The sequence below is a fragment of the Procambarus clarkii genome, chromosome 49 (genome assembly GCF_040958095.1).
Source record: "Procambarus clarkii isolate CNS0578487 chromosome 49, FALCON_Pclarkii_2.0, whole genome shotgun sequence".
Lineage (NCBI taxonomy): Eukaryota > Metazoa > Arthropoda > Malacostraca > Decapoda > Cambaridae > Procambarus > Procambarus clarkii.
Window position 1 is genome coordinate 29,133,305 of NC_091198.1, and position 15,515 is coordinate 29,148,819.

Below are 15,515 nucleotides of genomic sequence, written 5' to 3' on the forward strand. Positions count from 1 at the left end.
CTGTAGTGGTGTGCACTGCTGTTACGGTAGTATGACAGGGTCGGGCCTGAGCACTGTAGTTGTGTGCACTGCTCTTATGTTGGTATGCCGGGGTCGGGCCTAAGCACTGTAGTGGTGTGCACTGCTGTTATGATGGTATGACGGGGTCGGGCCTGAGCACTGTAGTGGTGTGCACTGCTGTTATGATGGTATGACGGGGTCGGGCCTGAGCACTGTAGTGGTGTGCACTGCTGTTATGATGGTATGACGGGGTCAGGCCTGAGCACTGTAGTGGTGTGCACTGCTGTTATGATGGTATGACGGGGTCAGGCCTGAGCACTGTAGTGGTGTGCACTGCTCTTATGATGGTATGACGGGGTCGGGCCTGAGCACTGTAGTGGTGTGCACTGCTCTTATGATGGTATGACGGGGTCAGGCCTGAGCACTGTAGTGGTGTGCACTGCTGTTATGATGGTATGCCGGGGTCGGGCCTGAGCACTGTAGTGGTGTGCACTGCTGTTATGTTGGTATGCCGGGGTCGGGCCTGGGCACTGTAGTGGTGTGCACTGCTGTTATGTTGGTATGCCGGGGTCGGGCCTGAGCACTGTAGTGGTGTGCACTGCTGTTATGTTGGTATGCCGGGGTCGGGCCTGAGCACTGTAGTGGTGTGTACTGCTGTTATGATGGTATGACGGGGTCGGGCCTGAGCACTGTAGTGGTGTGCACTGCTGTTATGTTGGTATGCCGGGGTCGGGCCTGAGCACTGTAGTGGTGTGCACTGCTGTTATGTTGGTATGCCGGGGTCGGGCCTGAGCACTGTAGTGGTGTGCACTGCTGTTATGTTGGTATGCCGGGGTCGGGCCTGAGCACTGTAGTGGTGTGCACTGTTGTTATGATGGTATGACAGGGTCGGGCCTGAGCACTGCAGTGGTGTGCACTGCTGTTTCGTTGGTCTGCCGAGGTCAGGCCTGAGCACTGTAGTGATGTTCACTGCTGTTATGTTGGTATGACAGGGCCGGGACTGAGCAGTGTAGTGATGTGCACTGCTCTTATGTTGGTATGACAGGGCCGGGCCTGAGCACTGTAGTGGTGTGCACTGCTGTTATGTTGGTATGCCGGGGTCGGGCCTGAGCACTGTAGTGGTGTGCACTGCTGTTATGTTGGTATGCCGGGGTCGGGCCTGAGCACTGTAGTGGTGTGCACTGCTGTTATGTTGGTATGCCGGGGTCGGGCCTGAGCACTGTAGTGGTGTGCACTGCTGTTACGTTGGTCTGCCAGGGTCAGGCCTGAGCACTGTAGTGGTGTGCACTGCTCTTATGTTGGTATGACAGGGTCGGGCCTGAGCACTGTAGTGGTGTGCACTGCTGTTTCGTTGGTCTGCCAGGGTCAGGCCTGAGCACTGTAGTGATGTTTACTGCTGTTATGTTGGTATGACAGGGTCGGGCCTGAGCACTGTAGTGGTGTGCACTGCTGTTTCGTTGGTCTGCCGAGGTCAGGCCTGAGCACTGTAGTGGTGTGCACTGCTGTTTCGTTGGTCTGCCGAGGTCAGGCCTGAGCACTGTAGGGGTGTGCACTGCTCTTATGATGGTATGACAGGGTCGGGCCTGAGCACTGTTGTGGTGTTTACTGGTGTTACGTTGGTATGACGGGGTCGGGCCTGAGTTTTGTAGTGATGTTTACTGCTGTTATGTTGGTATGCCGGGGTCGGGCCTGAGCACTGTAGTGATGTTTACTGCTGTTATGTTGGTATGCCGGGGTCGGGCCTGAGCACTGTAGTGGTGTGCACTGCTCTTATGATGGTATGACGGGGTCAGGCCTGAGCACTGTAGTGGTGTGCACTGCTCTTATGATGGTATGACGGGGTCAGGCCTGAGCACTGTAGTGGTGTGCACTGCTCTTATGATGGTATGACGGGGTCAGGCCTGAGCACTGTAGTGGTGTGCACTGCTCTTATGATGGTATGACGGGGTCAGGCCTGAGCACTGTAGTGGTGTGCACTGCTCTTATGATGGTATGACGGGGTCAGGCCTGAGCACTGTAGTGGTGTGCACTGCTCTTATGATGGTGTGACGGGGTCAGGCCTGAGCACTGTAGTGGTGTGCACTGCTCTTATGATGGTATGACGGGGTCAGGCCTGAGCACTGTAGTGGTGTGCACTGCTCTTATGATGGTATGCCGGGGTCGGGCCTGAGCACTGTAGTGGTGTTCACAACTGTTAACGTTATTACTCCGGGGTTTGTAGTAGTGGCACTTGCGCTCCTCAGTTGTGCGTCAGTTTGGACCTCATAGTACACTTCACACTCTGTTTATGGCTTTACACACAAATTGTTCCATATAAACGGTGTATAGGTATATTATTCACTTTGGAGCTAGAGCACTGTTATGACTACGTAGCTTGAGCTCGGCTCGTGTCACAATAAATAAAAAAATCACAGTAGCGAGTGAATGTAAATAATATCTTGGGTTAATTAAGAAAAACACTGGTTAAAATGCGAACAGTTTATTCTGTGGTAGCACATACAAAAATAATAAAGTACACAGTTAATCACCTAGTAATTACCGATGGGCCACTGACCACTGACACATTGTTAAATAGGAAAAATGGCTTAATAATTAAATATATGTATACCAAACACAATAGCAACATTTAAGCACAAACAGAGAAACAACAACCACTTAACTGAGAAACACACACGTCCAGCAACCAACCACATCAACCTGCAACTATCTTGCTCCGACTCGATCTTACCCGCCTGCTGCCTTGGTGCTGGGAGGGGAAGCACACGAGAGCACGAGCTCTGTGAAAAACAATATATATCTCGGGATATTTCAGTGATACAGGAACTAAACACAGTCAGATAACTCATAAAGTGCATCTCAACTTATTAAACAATATACCATAGTGATTGCCATCCGACTTTTGTGCTTTAAGGAAATAACAAGTGAATTTTGAGGAGTCTACCTCGTGGTGCCAGAACCCACCCAATAGGCCCACGTCCCGTGTGCCCACCGTGTGTGTGTGTGTGTGTGTGTGCTTACTAGCAAATTGGTTTCCAACAAGTGTAATAAGGGAATGTGGATCGAGAAATTAGTAATAGAGAAAGTGAATACTATTGCAAGTCGGAAATAAAGCAGAAAATCCCTTATTGTAATACAAGCGAATTAATATATTAGTGTTATAACCCAAGTAACTGGCAACTGAGGGCCTCCAGCCACGGCCTGGGACAACAACGTGTCAACTGTACAGCCTCTGGGACCCTCACCCTCGACCGTGCGATAAGTACTGACCATACAGTAGAACAAATAAACATATATATGTTATGGCCCTATTGGGGCGTAACCGGGTTCTTTTCTGGTGTTATTAGAATTTGGGAATCCGGCCCCAAGCTAGTAGAGGCTTTCAAGGGATGTGTTCCGTAACGCAAGGTAAATTAAAGGGGGAGGGATACAAATGCTCGGATTTATATATATAATCACCACCACCATAAATAAATATATAAACAGTCACACGGGGGTTATAAATACACACTTTAATGTACAGAGTTGTCTTCCTCTGAAGACACAGGATGCTCTACGGTGCGCACTTTGAGTAGCCCTGGTTCTCTTCTTCGGCCCACGATGAATCCTCTTGGATTCTCTCGGCGAATCTACCCTGGCCACAGGCCAGCCAAATCACAGTCCCACTGGGTGCTCCGTCGTGGAGGCCTTCAACCACAATCCAGCCTGTAGCTGGCAGGTTCCAATCAGCTCCGCTGTGTAGGCCACTCCACGACCAATACTAGGGTTGCGAGCCCTAGGCAGGAGCCACGTGTGATTCCGCTGATCACTCTCCTCTCTCAGCACCACAGTAGCTAGTCTCTTCCACCAGCCAGCCCCAGATAAGGCGATCACTGATACTGCCACGTCACAGGCAGGCTAACACTCTCAGCAGTGTTCGTCCGGGGGTGACTCACAGCTTCTTCAGCAAACTCGTGGAGAGACCTTGGCTGCCTTGGGTAGACTGATCCATCGTCCAATACAGCAGTCCCAGGTCGACTCTGTAATCAGACACGTCATTAGTACTGGGACTAGGGAACCTCACTTACAGGCTTAGACACAAACGCTCACCTCTCTGCTCCATAGATGGCGTTGCTGTCTAAGCGCCACCTCACCAGAGGTCAGCAGCGGCTATGTTATGAGCTGATTAAGACGGGAAACCAGCCCCTGTGGCCGGTATATCCCGTCCTCACTAGATGGCGTCGTCCATTTGGAGGGGGTTTCGGGAGCGGACTCACAGATGGCGTTGTCGTCACTGCTCCGTGCTACGACGCTGGACTCGGGTCCGTAACAATATATTACTACAAATATACGATATACATATAATATTATAAATATATAGATATATACAACAAAACAAGGCAAAATGAGAGTAAATAAACAAATTTGTGGCCACTGTAACAACTCCTTAAAGTCGACGGTAACGGGAATTGAATGTTATATCTGTAAGAATACATTTCATTCGGCTTGTACAGGAGTGAGTAACACTACTGCACTGAGAGCTGGCCACTTGCTCTGGGTGTGTAAAAATGACCTGCCAGCTTGGAATATCCTAAAAAACCTTCTAGATAACATGACGCATGATCGGAAAACATCGTTCATTGGAAGCCTACCAGCCATCCAGAAGGAGTGGGAAAGGAACAACAACAATTCTAATATACCAGGGGCGGAGGCTATAGTCAGGGATGAAACTGAGGCTGAAACTCAGAAAGTTGTAAACTCTGACTCAGTAGGCCCGGATGTAGATGACAGTAAAGTAGAAAGTGTAACAGACAGCACTGACAGCTCGATAGGTACAGGCACTACAACGGTTCCCGATAGAGCGAGTCATAACAGATGGACAGACTTGTGCAAATTTTATGCAAAGGGAATATGTAGGCATAGATATGCTGGTAATGAGAAAGGATTAGAATGCAGTTACCAACATCCCAAAAAATGTTTAAATATGCTTAGGAAAGGTGAGTGTCGATTTGGATCAATATGTAGGTTTTTCCGTCCTGACATGTGCCAAACCTCACTGGAGGACAGAAAATGCTATGACCTCAGCTGCCCATACTTTCACGTGAAAGGCACGGAACGCTACATAAAGAGCGGCAAGCAGGATAATGAATTTGGAGGAAACTCTATAAATTTTTATACCAGACCGAAAGAGAATTCAAAAGGAGGAGCATGGAGAGTGTATGGAACTGGATGCCAGATCCACTTGCATTCCAGAATTGCAGATACAATTACACACTGAAAGGGAACTACAACTACGACAGGCAACTGCCCTACAACAATCAGTACTGGTCAGAACAAACTCATTATGTCCACGCATAATGGGCTTGCCGAAAAAGTCTACCATTCAAACTATCACTAATAGAGTAACCTCATTCATCTTTGCCAACATACAAGGACTGAACACAAGAACAAACAACAAAGTACAGTTCATAAATGGCCTCCTCACGGAGTCAAATGCAGTATTTGGAACTTTCACAGAAACCCATGCAGGGGAATTGTTGGACAGTGAGATCTGGATTCGAGGATATAACCTATACAAGTGTGATAGGAAAATTAGGTCACATGGAGGAGTGGGTCTGTATATTAGGGAAGACCTTATATGCTCGGAGCTCCTAAACGTTACAAATGAGGTGGTAGAGGTACTGGGATTAAAAATAGAGAAATTAAATTTAGTGATTATTCTAATATACAAACCGCCAGATGCAACGGCTGAGGAATTCACAGAACAGATAAACAAAATAGAGAATTGCCTTGATAATTTGGAGAACCCGATACCTGATATTATCTTCCTAGGTGACTTCAACTTGCCTAGTCTCAGGTGGAAAATAGCAAACAATAATATTAAACCAGGAAATCTATCAGGACCTAACCAACCACAGATTAGAGAACTACTTAGAGTCTGTGACAAATTTTCACTCAATCAACAGATATCGGAGCAAACGAGAAATGAAAATATTTTAGATCTAGTCTTTACGAACAATGAAGACATTATCAGAGACATTATGATATCAGATACCACATACTCAGATCACAAGCTCATTGAAGTGCAAACGACCATCAATACTCAGAATAGACCTAAAACGTTGATAAAGCGAGAGGGGCTATTCAGTAAATTCAATTTTAATAATAAAAGGATAGACTGGGAGATAATAAACTGGGAACTTACAAACATTCCATGGGAAACTGTTCTAAGTAATACAAGTCCTACAGAAAGAATAGAAAAACTGACTTCGGAAGCGTATCAAGTCTGTCTGAAACATGTTCCTTTGAGGAAAGCCAGAAAGAGATCCAACGTAGAAAGAGAACGCAGACGACACTATAAACGCAGGAAAAAAATAACGGAACTGCTTATGCAGACACGAATTTCCCGTCAAAGAAGGAATAATTTAAATAGGGAGATTGAAGAAATCGAGCGGAAATTGAAACACTCATATGAAACTGAAGAAAGGCAGTTAGAACAGAAAGCAATTCAGGAAATAAAGAAAAATCCAAAATATTTCTTCACATATGCGAAATCAAAAGCAAAAACCACTGCCAGTATTGGACCTATTCGTACAAGTGAAGGTTCATACACGGAGGATGACAAAGAAATTAGTGAAATCCTAAAAAAACAGTATGAGGACATGTTTAGCACTCCAATAAACAACATGAAAGTGGAAGATCCAGACAACTTCTTTATGCGGGATATTGAAACCCTTGTAAATGTAACTGATATCAACACGCGCGCACTAAATTTTGAAAGAGAAATTGAAAAATGCCCATGCACTCGGCCCCAGGTCCAGACTCATGGAATTCAATATTTATAAAGAAATGCAAAGTGCCGGTAGCACAGGCACTCAGTATAGTGTGGAGGAAGAGCTTGGACACGGGGGAGATACCAGATGCACTTAAAGTAGCAGACATAGCCCCTCTACACAAGGGAGGGAGCAAAGCATTGGCAAAGAATTATAGACCAGTTGCACTAACATCGCACATCATAAAAGTATTTGAGAGAGTGATTAGGAGTCAGGTCACTAATTTCATGGAGACCAATGATCTTCACAACCCAGGCCAACATGGATTTTGAACGGGAAGATCGTGCCTCTCACATCTACTTGAGCACTACGACAAAGTCACTGAGGCATTAGAAGAAAAACAGAATGCTGATGTGATATACACGGACTTCGCAAAGGCTTTCGATAAATGTGACCATGGCGTGATAGCACACAAAATGAAGTCAATGGGAATAACCGGTAAAGTAGGACGCTGGATACTCAGTTTACTGTCAAACAGGACTCAGCGAGTAACGGTCAACCATATAAAATCTAGTCCAAGTACAGTTAAAAGCTCTGTACCTCAGGGTACAGTCCTTGCACTGCTGCTTTTCCTTATTCTCATATCAGATATAGACAAAAATACAAGCCACAGCTTCGTATCATCCTTTGCGGATGACACAAAAATCAGTATGAAAATTATCTCGGCTGAAAACATTGAAAAATTTCAAGCTGATATTAATAAAGTTTTCGACTGGGCATCAGAAAATATCATGAAGTTTAACAGTGATAAATTCCAGGTACTCAGGTACGGTAAAAATGAGGACCTTAAACATAATACAGAGTACAAAACACAATCAAATGTACCCATAGTAGGAAAACAGCATGTAAAGGATTTGGGAATAATAATGTCTGACGACCTAACGTTTAAGGAACATAACCAAGCAAATATTGCGACAGCCAGAAAAATGATAGGATGGATAACGAGAACTTTCAAATCCAGGGATCCCATCACAATGGTTGTACTCTTCAAGTCACTTGTGTTGTCCCGTCTTGAGTACTGCTCAGTACTCACTTCCCCCTTCAGAGCAGGAGAGATTGCTGAAATAGAGGGAATACAGAGAACATATACGGCACGCATAGACGCGATAAAGCACCTAAATTATTGGGATCGTCTCAAAGCCCTCCAAATGTACTCACTAGAAAGAAGACGAGAGAGATATCAAATAATATACACCTGGAAGATACTGGAGGGCCAAGTACCAAATCTACACAGTAAAATAACAACGTACTGGAGTGAACAATATGGAAGAAAATGCAGAATAGAACCAGTGAAGAGCAGAGGTGCCATAGGCACAATCAGAGAACACTGTATAAACATCAGAAGTCCGCGGTTATTCAACGTCCTCCCAGTAAGCATAAGAAATATTGCCGGAACAACCATGGACATCTTCAAGAGGAAACTAGATTTATTTCTCCAAGGAGTGCCGGACCAACCGGGCTGTGGTGGGTAAATGGGCCTGAGGGCCGCTCCAAGCAACAGCCTAGTGGACCAAACTCTCACTAGTCAAGCCTGGCCTCGGGCCGGGCTTGGGGAGTAGAAGAACTCCCAGAACCCCATCAGCCAGGTATCAACCAGGTACCCGAAACACTATGCGTATTAGTGGCTTTAGATACTGTATGAACTAGCTCTATCTATAAATTCAACATTATGTTTGTAACTCTTCATCAATGTATGTACTTTTACCTGATAAAAATTTGAATTTGAATTTAAATTTGAATTTGACTGCCGTGGGACCGGCAAGGCCCACAGTCGCCAAACACGACTGGCAAAATATCTTGACCGCCATTCTCCTAAACTATTAAACTTAAGTATGTAACATATTAGACACTCTGGAACAATATCGCCAATACTTTTGCTTCTCATAAAGATACCAATAGTTAAGTATGACTATACAGAATTGGTAACAATGATGCCCACACCAATGTACGTATAATTCCCTTTCTCAAATACGGGCCTACTCGTACAGCTGCACGTCGCTGACTACTCTCATACAGTAGAATACAATACTGCAATACACTGCAATACACAATAAAATAAATATAATATAACTTTGTACTTATGCACTGAAAACATAATATGGTAATTAATATTAAACTGAGGTGGGATGAGTGTATAATTATGCATACATTTAAATAAGTAAGAACTCAGGTAAATACCTGTGTCGTAACACGCCTCCACTAAGATAAAAATTAAATTAATTGAAGATTAATTGTATTTTTACAGAAGGCAAGTACAGAATTTAGTACTTAAACCAACACGGATGAATGCATAAGAACATTAAAAGAATAAATGAAGACACGCAAAATATATGACAGAATACGCTTACATTAGGTCACATCAACTTGGAATCCTCTGTACAAAGCATCTGCAATAACATTTTGCCTACCAGGAAAATGTTTAATCATAATTCCTGCAGAATTAAAGACCACCTTAAATTTCTTGGATTTTTGCACTTCAATTGATTAATACAAATTTAAGGGTTATGACATGTAAACACTAATACTTGATTACCTGACAGGTAAGGTTCAAATTTCTTACAAGATTATATTAAACAAAGTTCTTCTTTCTCCACAACAGAATAATTCATCTAGGTTTTATCAAATTATAAAAATAAAATAAATATTTTATTTCATCTTGTTAATAACAATTATTGTTATTATTATAAGAAAAACTTTTGGAGAATGTATAAATCCACGATGGACATCATTGATTATAAGATATACAAAAGGGCACTAAACTCGGCCAATCAGAAAATCAGATCAGCCAAAAGAAACTTTGAAAGAAAACTCACCCTAAACATAAAAGAAAGACCCAAAATGGTTCTATACCCATATAAGAGGTAACACCAACACACAGGACCCGGCAGGACCCATAATACATGCCAGAAACCTAGTAATAATGGACGGTAAAAGGGCCACAAGCACTCTTAAATGAATATTTTACATCATTGAAATGTTAGAACTAGTTCAGTAAAAAGTTTAGATGACATCCCATCATTCACACAAATGTTTGAAGGAGGTTAAGAGAATGACTTTAGGGATGTACCCATAACATGCGAAATAATTAGGAAGAACATCGAGATTTTTTTTTAGTTTAGTTCATTTATTATGCACCCCATACCTATCTTGTGGGCGGTAGTGGAAAGGTTTACAGAGGCACATAATGGGCTCAGGAACTGAACCCCACAGTTCATTTAGCTAAGCAAGTTACAAACTTAATGAGCTAGTTACAAAACTCAATATACGTCGTCACATCATCAATGGGTTTGAGCAGGTTTAGTTCAGTTTCTAAATTAAGCAATTGACATATGTGGAAAGCTAGTTTTATAATTTGTATGTTTGACCTGCACACCGCCCCCCATCCATTGGGCAATAGGTTACAATCTCTTAGTTACTAACTTCAGAAAGCAAACTGTGGATATTTGGCTAAAATATCTGGTAGGAGAGCATTTTGAATGAAGTATTTACTCATCTTTGGAACATTTGTTATAGAATTGTCTCTAAATTCACGTATCTTCTCGCACTCTATCACATAGTGACGGAGGGTGTGCGAATAATTTTGTTGACACAGTTTACATTTGGTCAGGTCTACATCGGCAGATAATGAGAATTCCCAGAGATACCTCAAACCGAGTCTAAGCCAAGCTGTAATAACATCTAGAAGTCTGCTGATTTTATTGAATGATCCATAGATGTGTGGCTCCTCTTGCATGATAGTATGATGATAGATGGAATTACTGATGTCGATTTCACTTTGCCTTAGATCTACAAGATTTTGTTGAAGTTCTTGGTGTACTATTGCTCTCAGATTGCTCATTGACAATCCAATGTTATACTCAATTTCTCCTTTAAAGGCATATTCTTTGGCTAACTCATCAGTATTATCATACATTCGGAGGCCAACATGAGATGGAGTCCACATGATATGGACTCTGTTACCATCATTAATAATTTTGGTGTATTTGTGTCTAGCTTTAGACAGGAGCATGTTACAATTATGTCTTAAAGAGTTTAGAGCGATTAAGGATAATAAAGAGTCACTTACAATTAATGTATCAAGTTTGGAGACTTGTACACATTTCAGTGCAAGAAAGGTATGAGCTACGAGGAGAGACTACGGGAATTAAACCTCACTTCGCTGGAAGACAGATGAGTTAGGGGGGGACATGATCACCACATTCAAGATTCTGAAGGGAATTGATAGGGTAGATAAAGACAGCCTATTTAACACAAGAGGCACACGCACAAGGGGACACAGGTGGAAACTGAGTGCCCAAATGAGCCACAGAGATATTAGAAAGAACTTTTTTAGTGTCAGAGTGGTTGACAAATGGAATGAATTATTAAGTGATGTGGTGGAGGCTGACTCCATACACAGTTTCAAGTGTAGATATGATAGAGCCCAATAGGCTCAGGAATCTGTACACCTGTTGATTGCAGGTTGAGAGGCGGGACCAAAGAGCCAGAGCTCAACCCCCGCAAACATAACTAGGTGAGTACACACACACACACACACACATATATATATATATATATATATATATATATATATATATATATATATATATATATATATATATATATATATATATATATATATGTCGTACCTAGTAGCCAGAACGCACTTCTCAGCCTAATTTGCAAGGCCCGATTTGCCTAATAAGCCAAGTTTTCCTGAATTAATATATTTTGTATAATTTTTTTCTTATGAAATGATAAAGCTATCCATTTCATTATGTATGAGGTCAATTTTTATTTATTGGAGTTAAAATTAACGTAGATATATGACCGAACCTAACCAACCCTACCTAACCTAACCTAACCTATCTTTATAGGTTAGGTTCGGTTAGGTAGCAGAAAAAGTTAGGTTAGGTCAGGTTAGGTAGGTTAGGTAGTCGAAAAACAAATAATTCATGAAAACTTGGCTTATTAGGCAAATCGGGCCCTGCATAATAGGCCGAGAAGTGCGTTCTGGCTACTAGGTACGACATATATATATATATATATATATATATATATATATATATATATATATATGTCGTACCTAGTAGCCAGAATGCACTTCTCGGCCTACTATGCAAGGCCCGATTTGCCTAATAAGCCAAGTTTTCCTGAATTAATATATTTTCTCTAATTTTTTTCTTATGAAATGATAAAGCTACCCATTTCATTATGTATGAGGTCAATTTTTTTTTATTGGAGTTAAAATTAACGTAGATATATGACCGAACCTAACCAACCCTACATAACCTAACCTAACCTATCTTTATAGGTTAGGTTAGGTTAGGTAGCCGAAAAAGTTAGGTTAGGTTAGGTTAGGTAGGTTAGGTAGTCGAAAAACAGTTAATTCATGAAAACTTGGCTTATTAGGCAAATCAGGCCTTGCATAGTAGGCTGAGAAGTGCGTTCTGGCTTCTAGGTACGACATATGTATATATATATATATATATATTTTATTAAATATGACCGAAAAAGTAAGATTAATAATTCTAACACGAATTTTCTCAATCTTTCGTACATTATGCTTCACTGTTGGAGGTAAATCAAAAATCACTTCTCCAAAATTCATTTTTTGATGTGGCAATTCATAATGCCACATCATCCTTCCCACCTCACTCAAATGTAATGCCACATCACCCTTCCCACCTCACTCAAATGTAGATATAAAATCAGGGAAATGCAAGTTCTAATCAGTTGTGTATTTGTGAAGTCTTTGAAAATGTAATAAGTTTTACGAAACGCGCCCGTGTCGCGTCAGACTAGAAATAAAAATGAATTTTGGAGAAGTGATTTTTGATTTACCTCCAACAGTGAAGCATAATGTACGAAAGATTGAGAAAATTCGTGTTAGAATTATTAATCTTACTTTTTCGGTCATATTTAATAAAATATGTCTACAGGAAAGACTGCTACCAAAATATACTAATATATATATATATATATATATATATATATATATATATATATATATATATATATATATATATATATATATATATATATATATATATATATATATATATATATATATATATATATATATATATATACATATAAATAGACTTTATAACAGCCTTGGAAAACACAACACTTGTATAAAAACACACACGGGTATCACCACAATAATCAAATGCCATTAAATCCCCAGGAGTTACAACACAGTCACTCTACCGTAAAATGATAACGACCAACTCGGGACCTCTGTTCCTGCCAAAGACTACACATATGGACATGGGGCATGACATACATAATTCACCTAGAAATGTAACAACACAAAATCCCACCAGAATGGAGTATAAAACACACTAGGAATAAATACACTCTGCATGTGTCCCGTGTGTCCACACACACACGCACGCACACACACACACACACACACACACACACACACACACACACACACACACACACACACACACAGACCGGGTGAGCAGACTGCATCTTTTTGGATTATCAGAAAGCCTTTGATACAGTACCACACAAGAGGCTAGTGCGAAAGTTGGAGACGCAGGCTGGAGTGAAAGGGAAGATACTCCGATGAATAGAGGAGTACCTAAGCAACAGGAGACAACGAGTCTGTGTGAGGGGTGAGGGCTCAAATTGGCGAGACGTTACAAGTGGAGTCCCGCAGGGGTCAGTCCTTGGGCCTATACTGTTTCTGGTATATGTAAATGATCTCCCAGAGGGTATAGATTCGTTCCTCTCAATGTTTGCCGATGATGCAAAAATTATGAGGAGGATTGAAACAGAGGATGATAGTAGAAGGCTTCAAGATGACCTAGATAGACTGAGTGAATGGTCCTACAAATTGCTGTTGAAGTTCAACCCGAGTAAATGCAAAGTAATGAAACTAGGCAGTGGAAACAGGAGGCCAGACACAGGATACAGAATAGGAGATGAAGTACTTAATGAAACGAACATAGAGAAAGATCTAGGAGTTGATATCACACCAAACCTGTCTCCTGAAGCCCACATAAAGAGAATAACGTCAGCGGCATATGCGAGGCTGGCTAACATCAGAACGGCGTTCAGGAACCTGTGTAAGGAATCATTCAGAATCTTGTACACCACATATGTAAGACCAATCCTGGAGTATGCGGCCCCGGCATGGAGCCCGTACCTTGTCAAGCACAAGACGAAGCTGGAAAAAGTCCAAAGGTATGCTACTAAACTAGTCCCAGAACTAAGAGGCATGAGTTATGAGGAAAAGCTGCGGGAAATGCACCTTACGACACTGGAAGACAGAAGAGTAAGGGGGGACATGATCACAACCTACAAAATCCTCAGGGGAATCGACCGGGAAAACAAGGATGAACTATTCAACACTGGAGGGACGCGAACAAGGGGACACAGGTGGAAGCTGAGTACCCAAATGAGCCACAGGGACATTAGAAAGAACTTTTTCAGTGTCAGTTAGTAAATGGAATGCACTAGGAAGTGATGTAATGGAGGCTGACTCCATACACAGTTTCAAATGTAGATATGACAGAGCCCAGTAGGCTCAGGAATCTGTGCATCAGTTGATTGACGGTTGAGAGGCGGGACCAAAGAGCCAGAGCTCAACCCCCGCAAGCACAACTAGGTGAGTACAACTAGGTGAGTAAACACACACACACACATATGTCTGCACACAAGAGTACAAATCCTCCCTTGATTAACAAGGCGCAGATAGGGGTGAAAATCACAGACGCCCTGCGCTTCCCTTCACCTTAGCATTTGCTAGTAGAGATAATGCGGGCGGATCACCTGACCTTGAATTCAGGCTTAGAGATATAAATCCCCAATACAACACAGGCCTCTCACACACTTCCTGCCATGCATACACACACTCCTGCAGTACTTGTATTATGTGGCCACCCCCTCAGGGTGGCTTGGCTAGGCTGTGAGAAGCCCGGATGGAGTCTCACACCACTCGGCTTGTTTCGTATCCCCCTTCACTAGGCGGGCACTAGGTTCAAATTGTTTAGTATTTTGAAGGTTTCTATGAGATCCACCCTGTCATGCCTCGTTTGCAGTGTTGTTAGCCCTGTGGCCTTTAACCGTTCCTGATACGAGAGATGACTAAGCTCTGGTATGATTTTTGTTGCTGGTGTTGCACCCTCTCCAGAGCTTCTGTTTCTTTCTGAAGATGAGGTTTCCATGCAATAATCCAGGTGATTAGAGACTCATACAATTGAATGACTACTTTCCTTTCGTTGAAGGTAAAGGTACGCTTGATTATTCCCAGGATTTGGTTAGCTTTTTTTACTCCCGCTCCCACTGTGCAGTTTTTTGTGAATGAGGGATTCTGACCCCAAGGTCCTTTTCTTCATAAGGTCCTGTTGTAAGGTAGTGCTGTTAATTTAATACTTGTGACGTGGATTGTTATGCCTCATATGTAAGGTCTTGCATTTATCGACATTAACAAGCATTTGCCAGTCATCTGACTATATGTGGAGTTTATGTAGATCTCTTTGTTAGGTATCAATATTACTTTCACTTCCCACTTTAACATAGCTCTTAATGTCATCTGCAAATTTGATGATGTGGTTTGTAATATTCCATCTATGTCATTGACGTATATGACAAAATTGGCCCCAAAAATTGATCCCTGTGGTATCCTCAGTCGGATTCATTCCCATTTAGCACGACCCTTTGTTTTTCTATGTTTTAACCATTGTTATATTCATTCCAGTATTCTCCTAT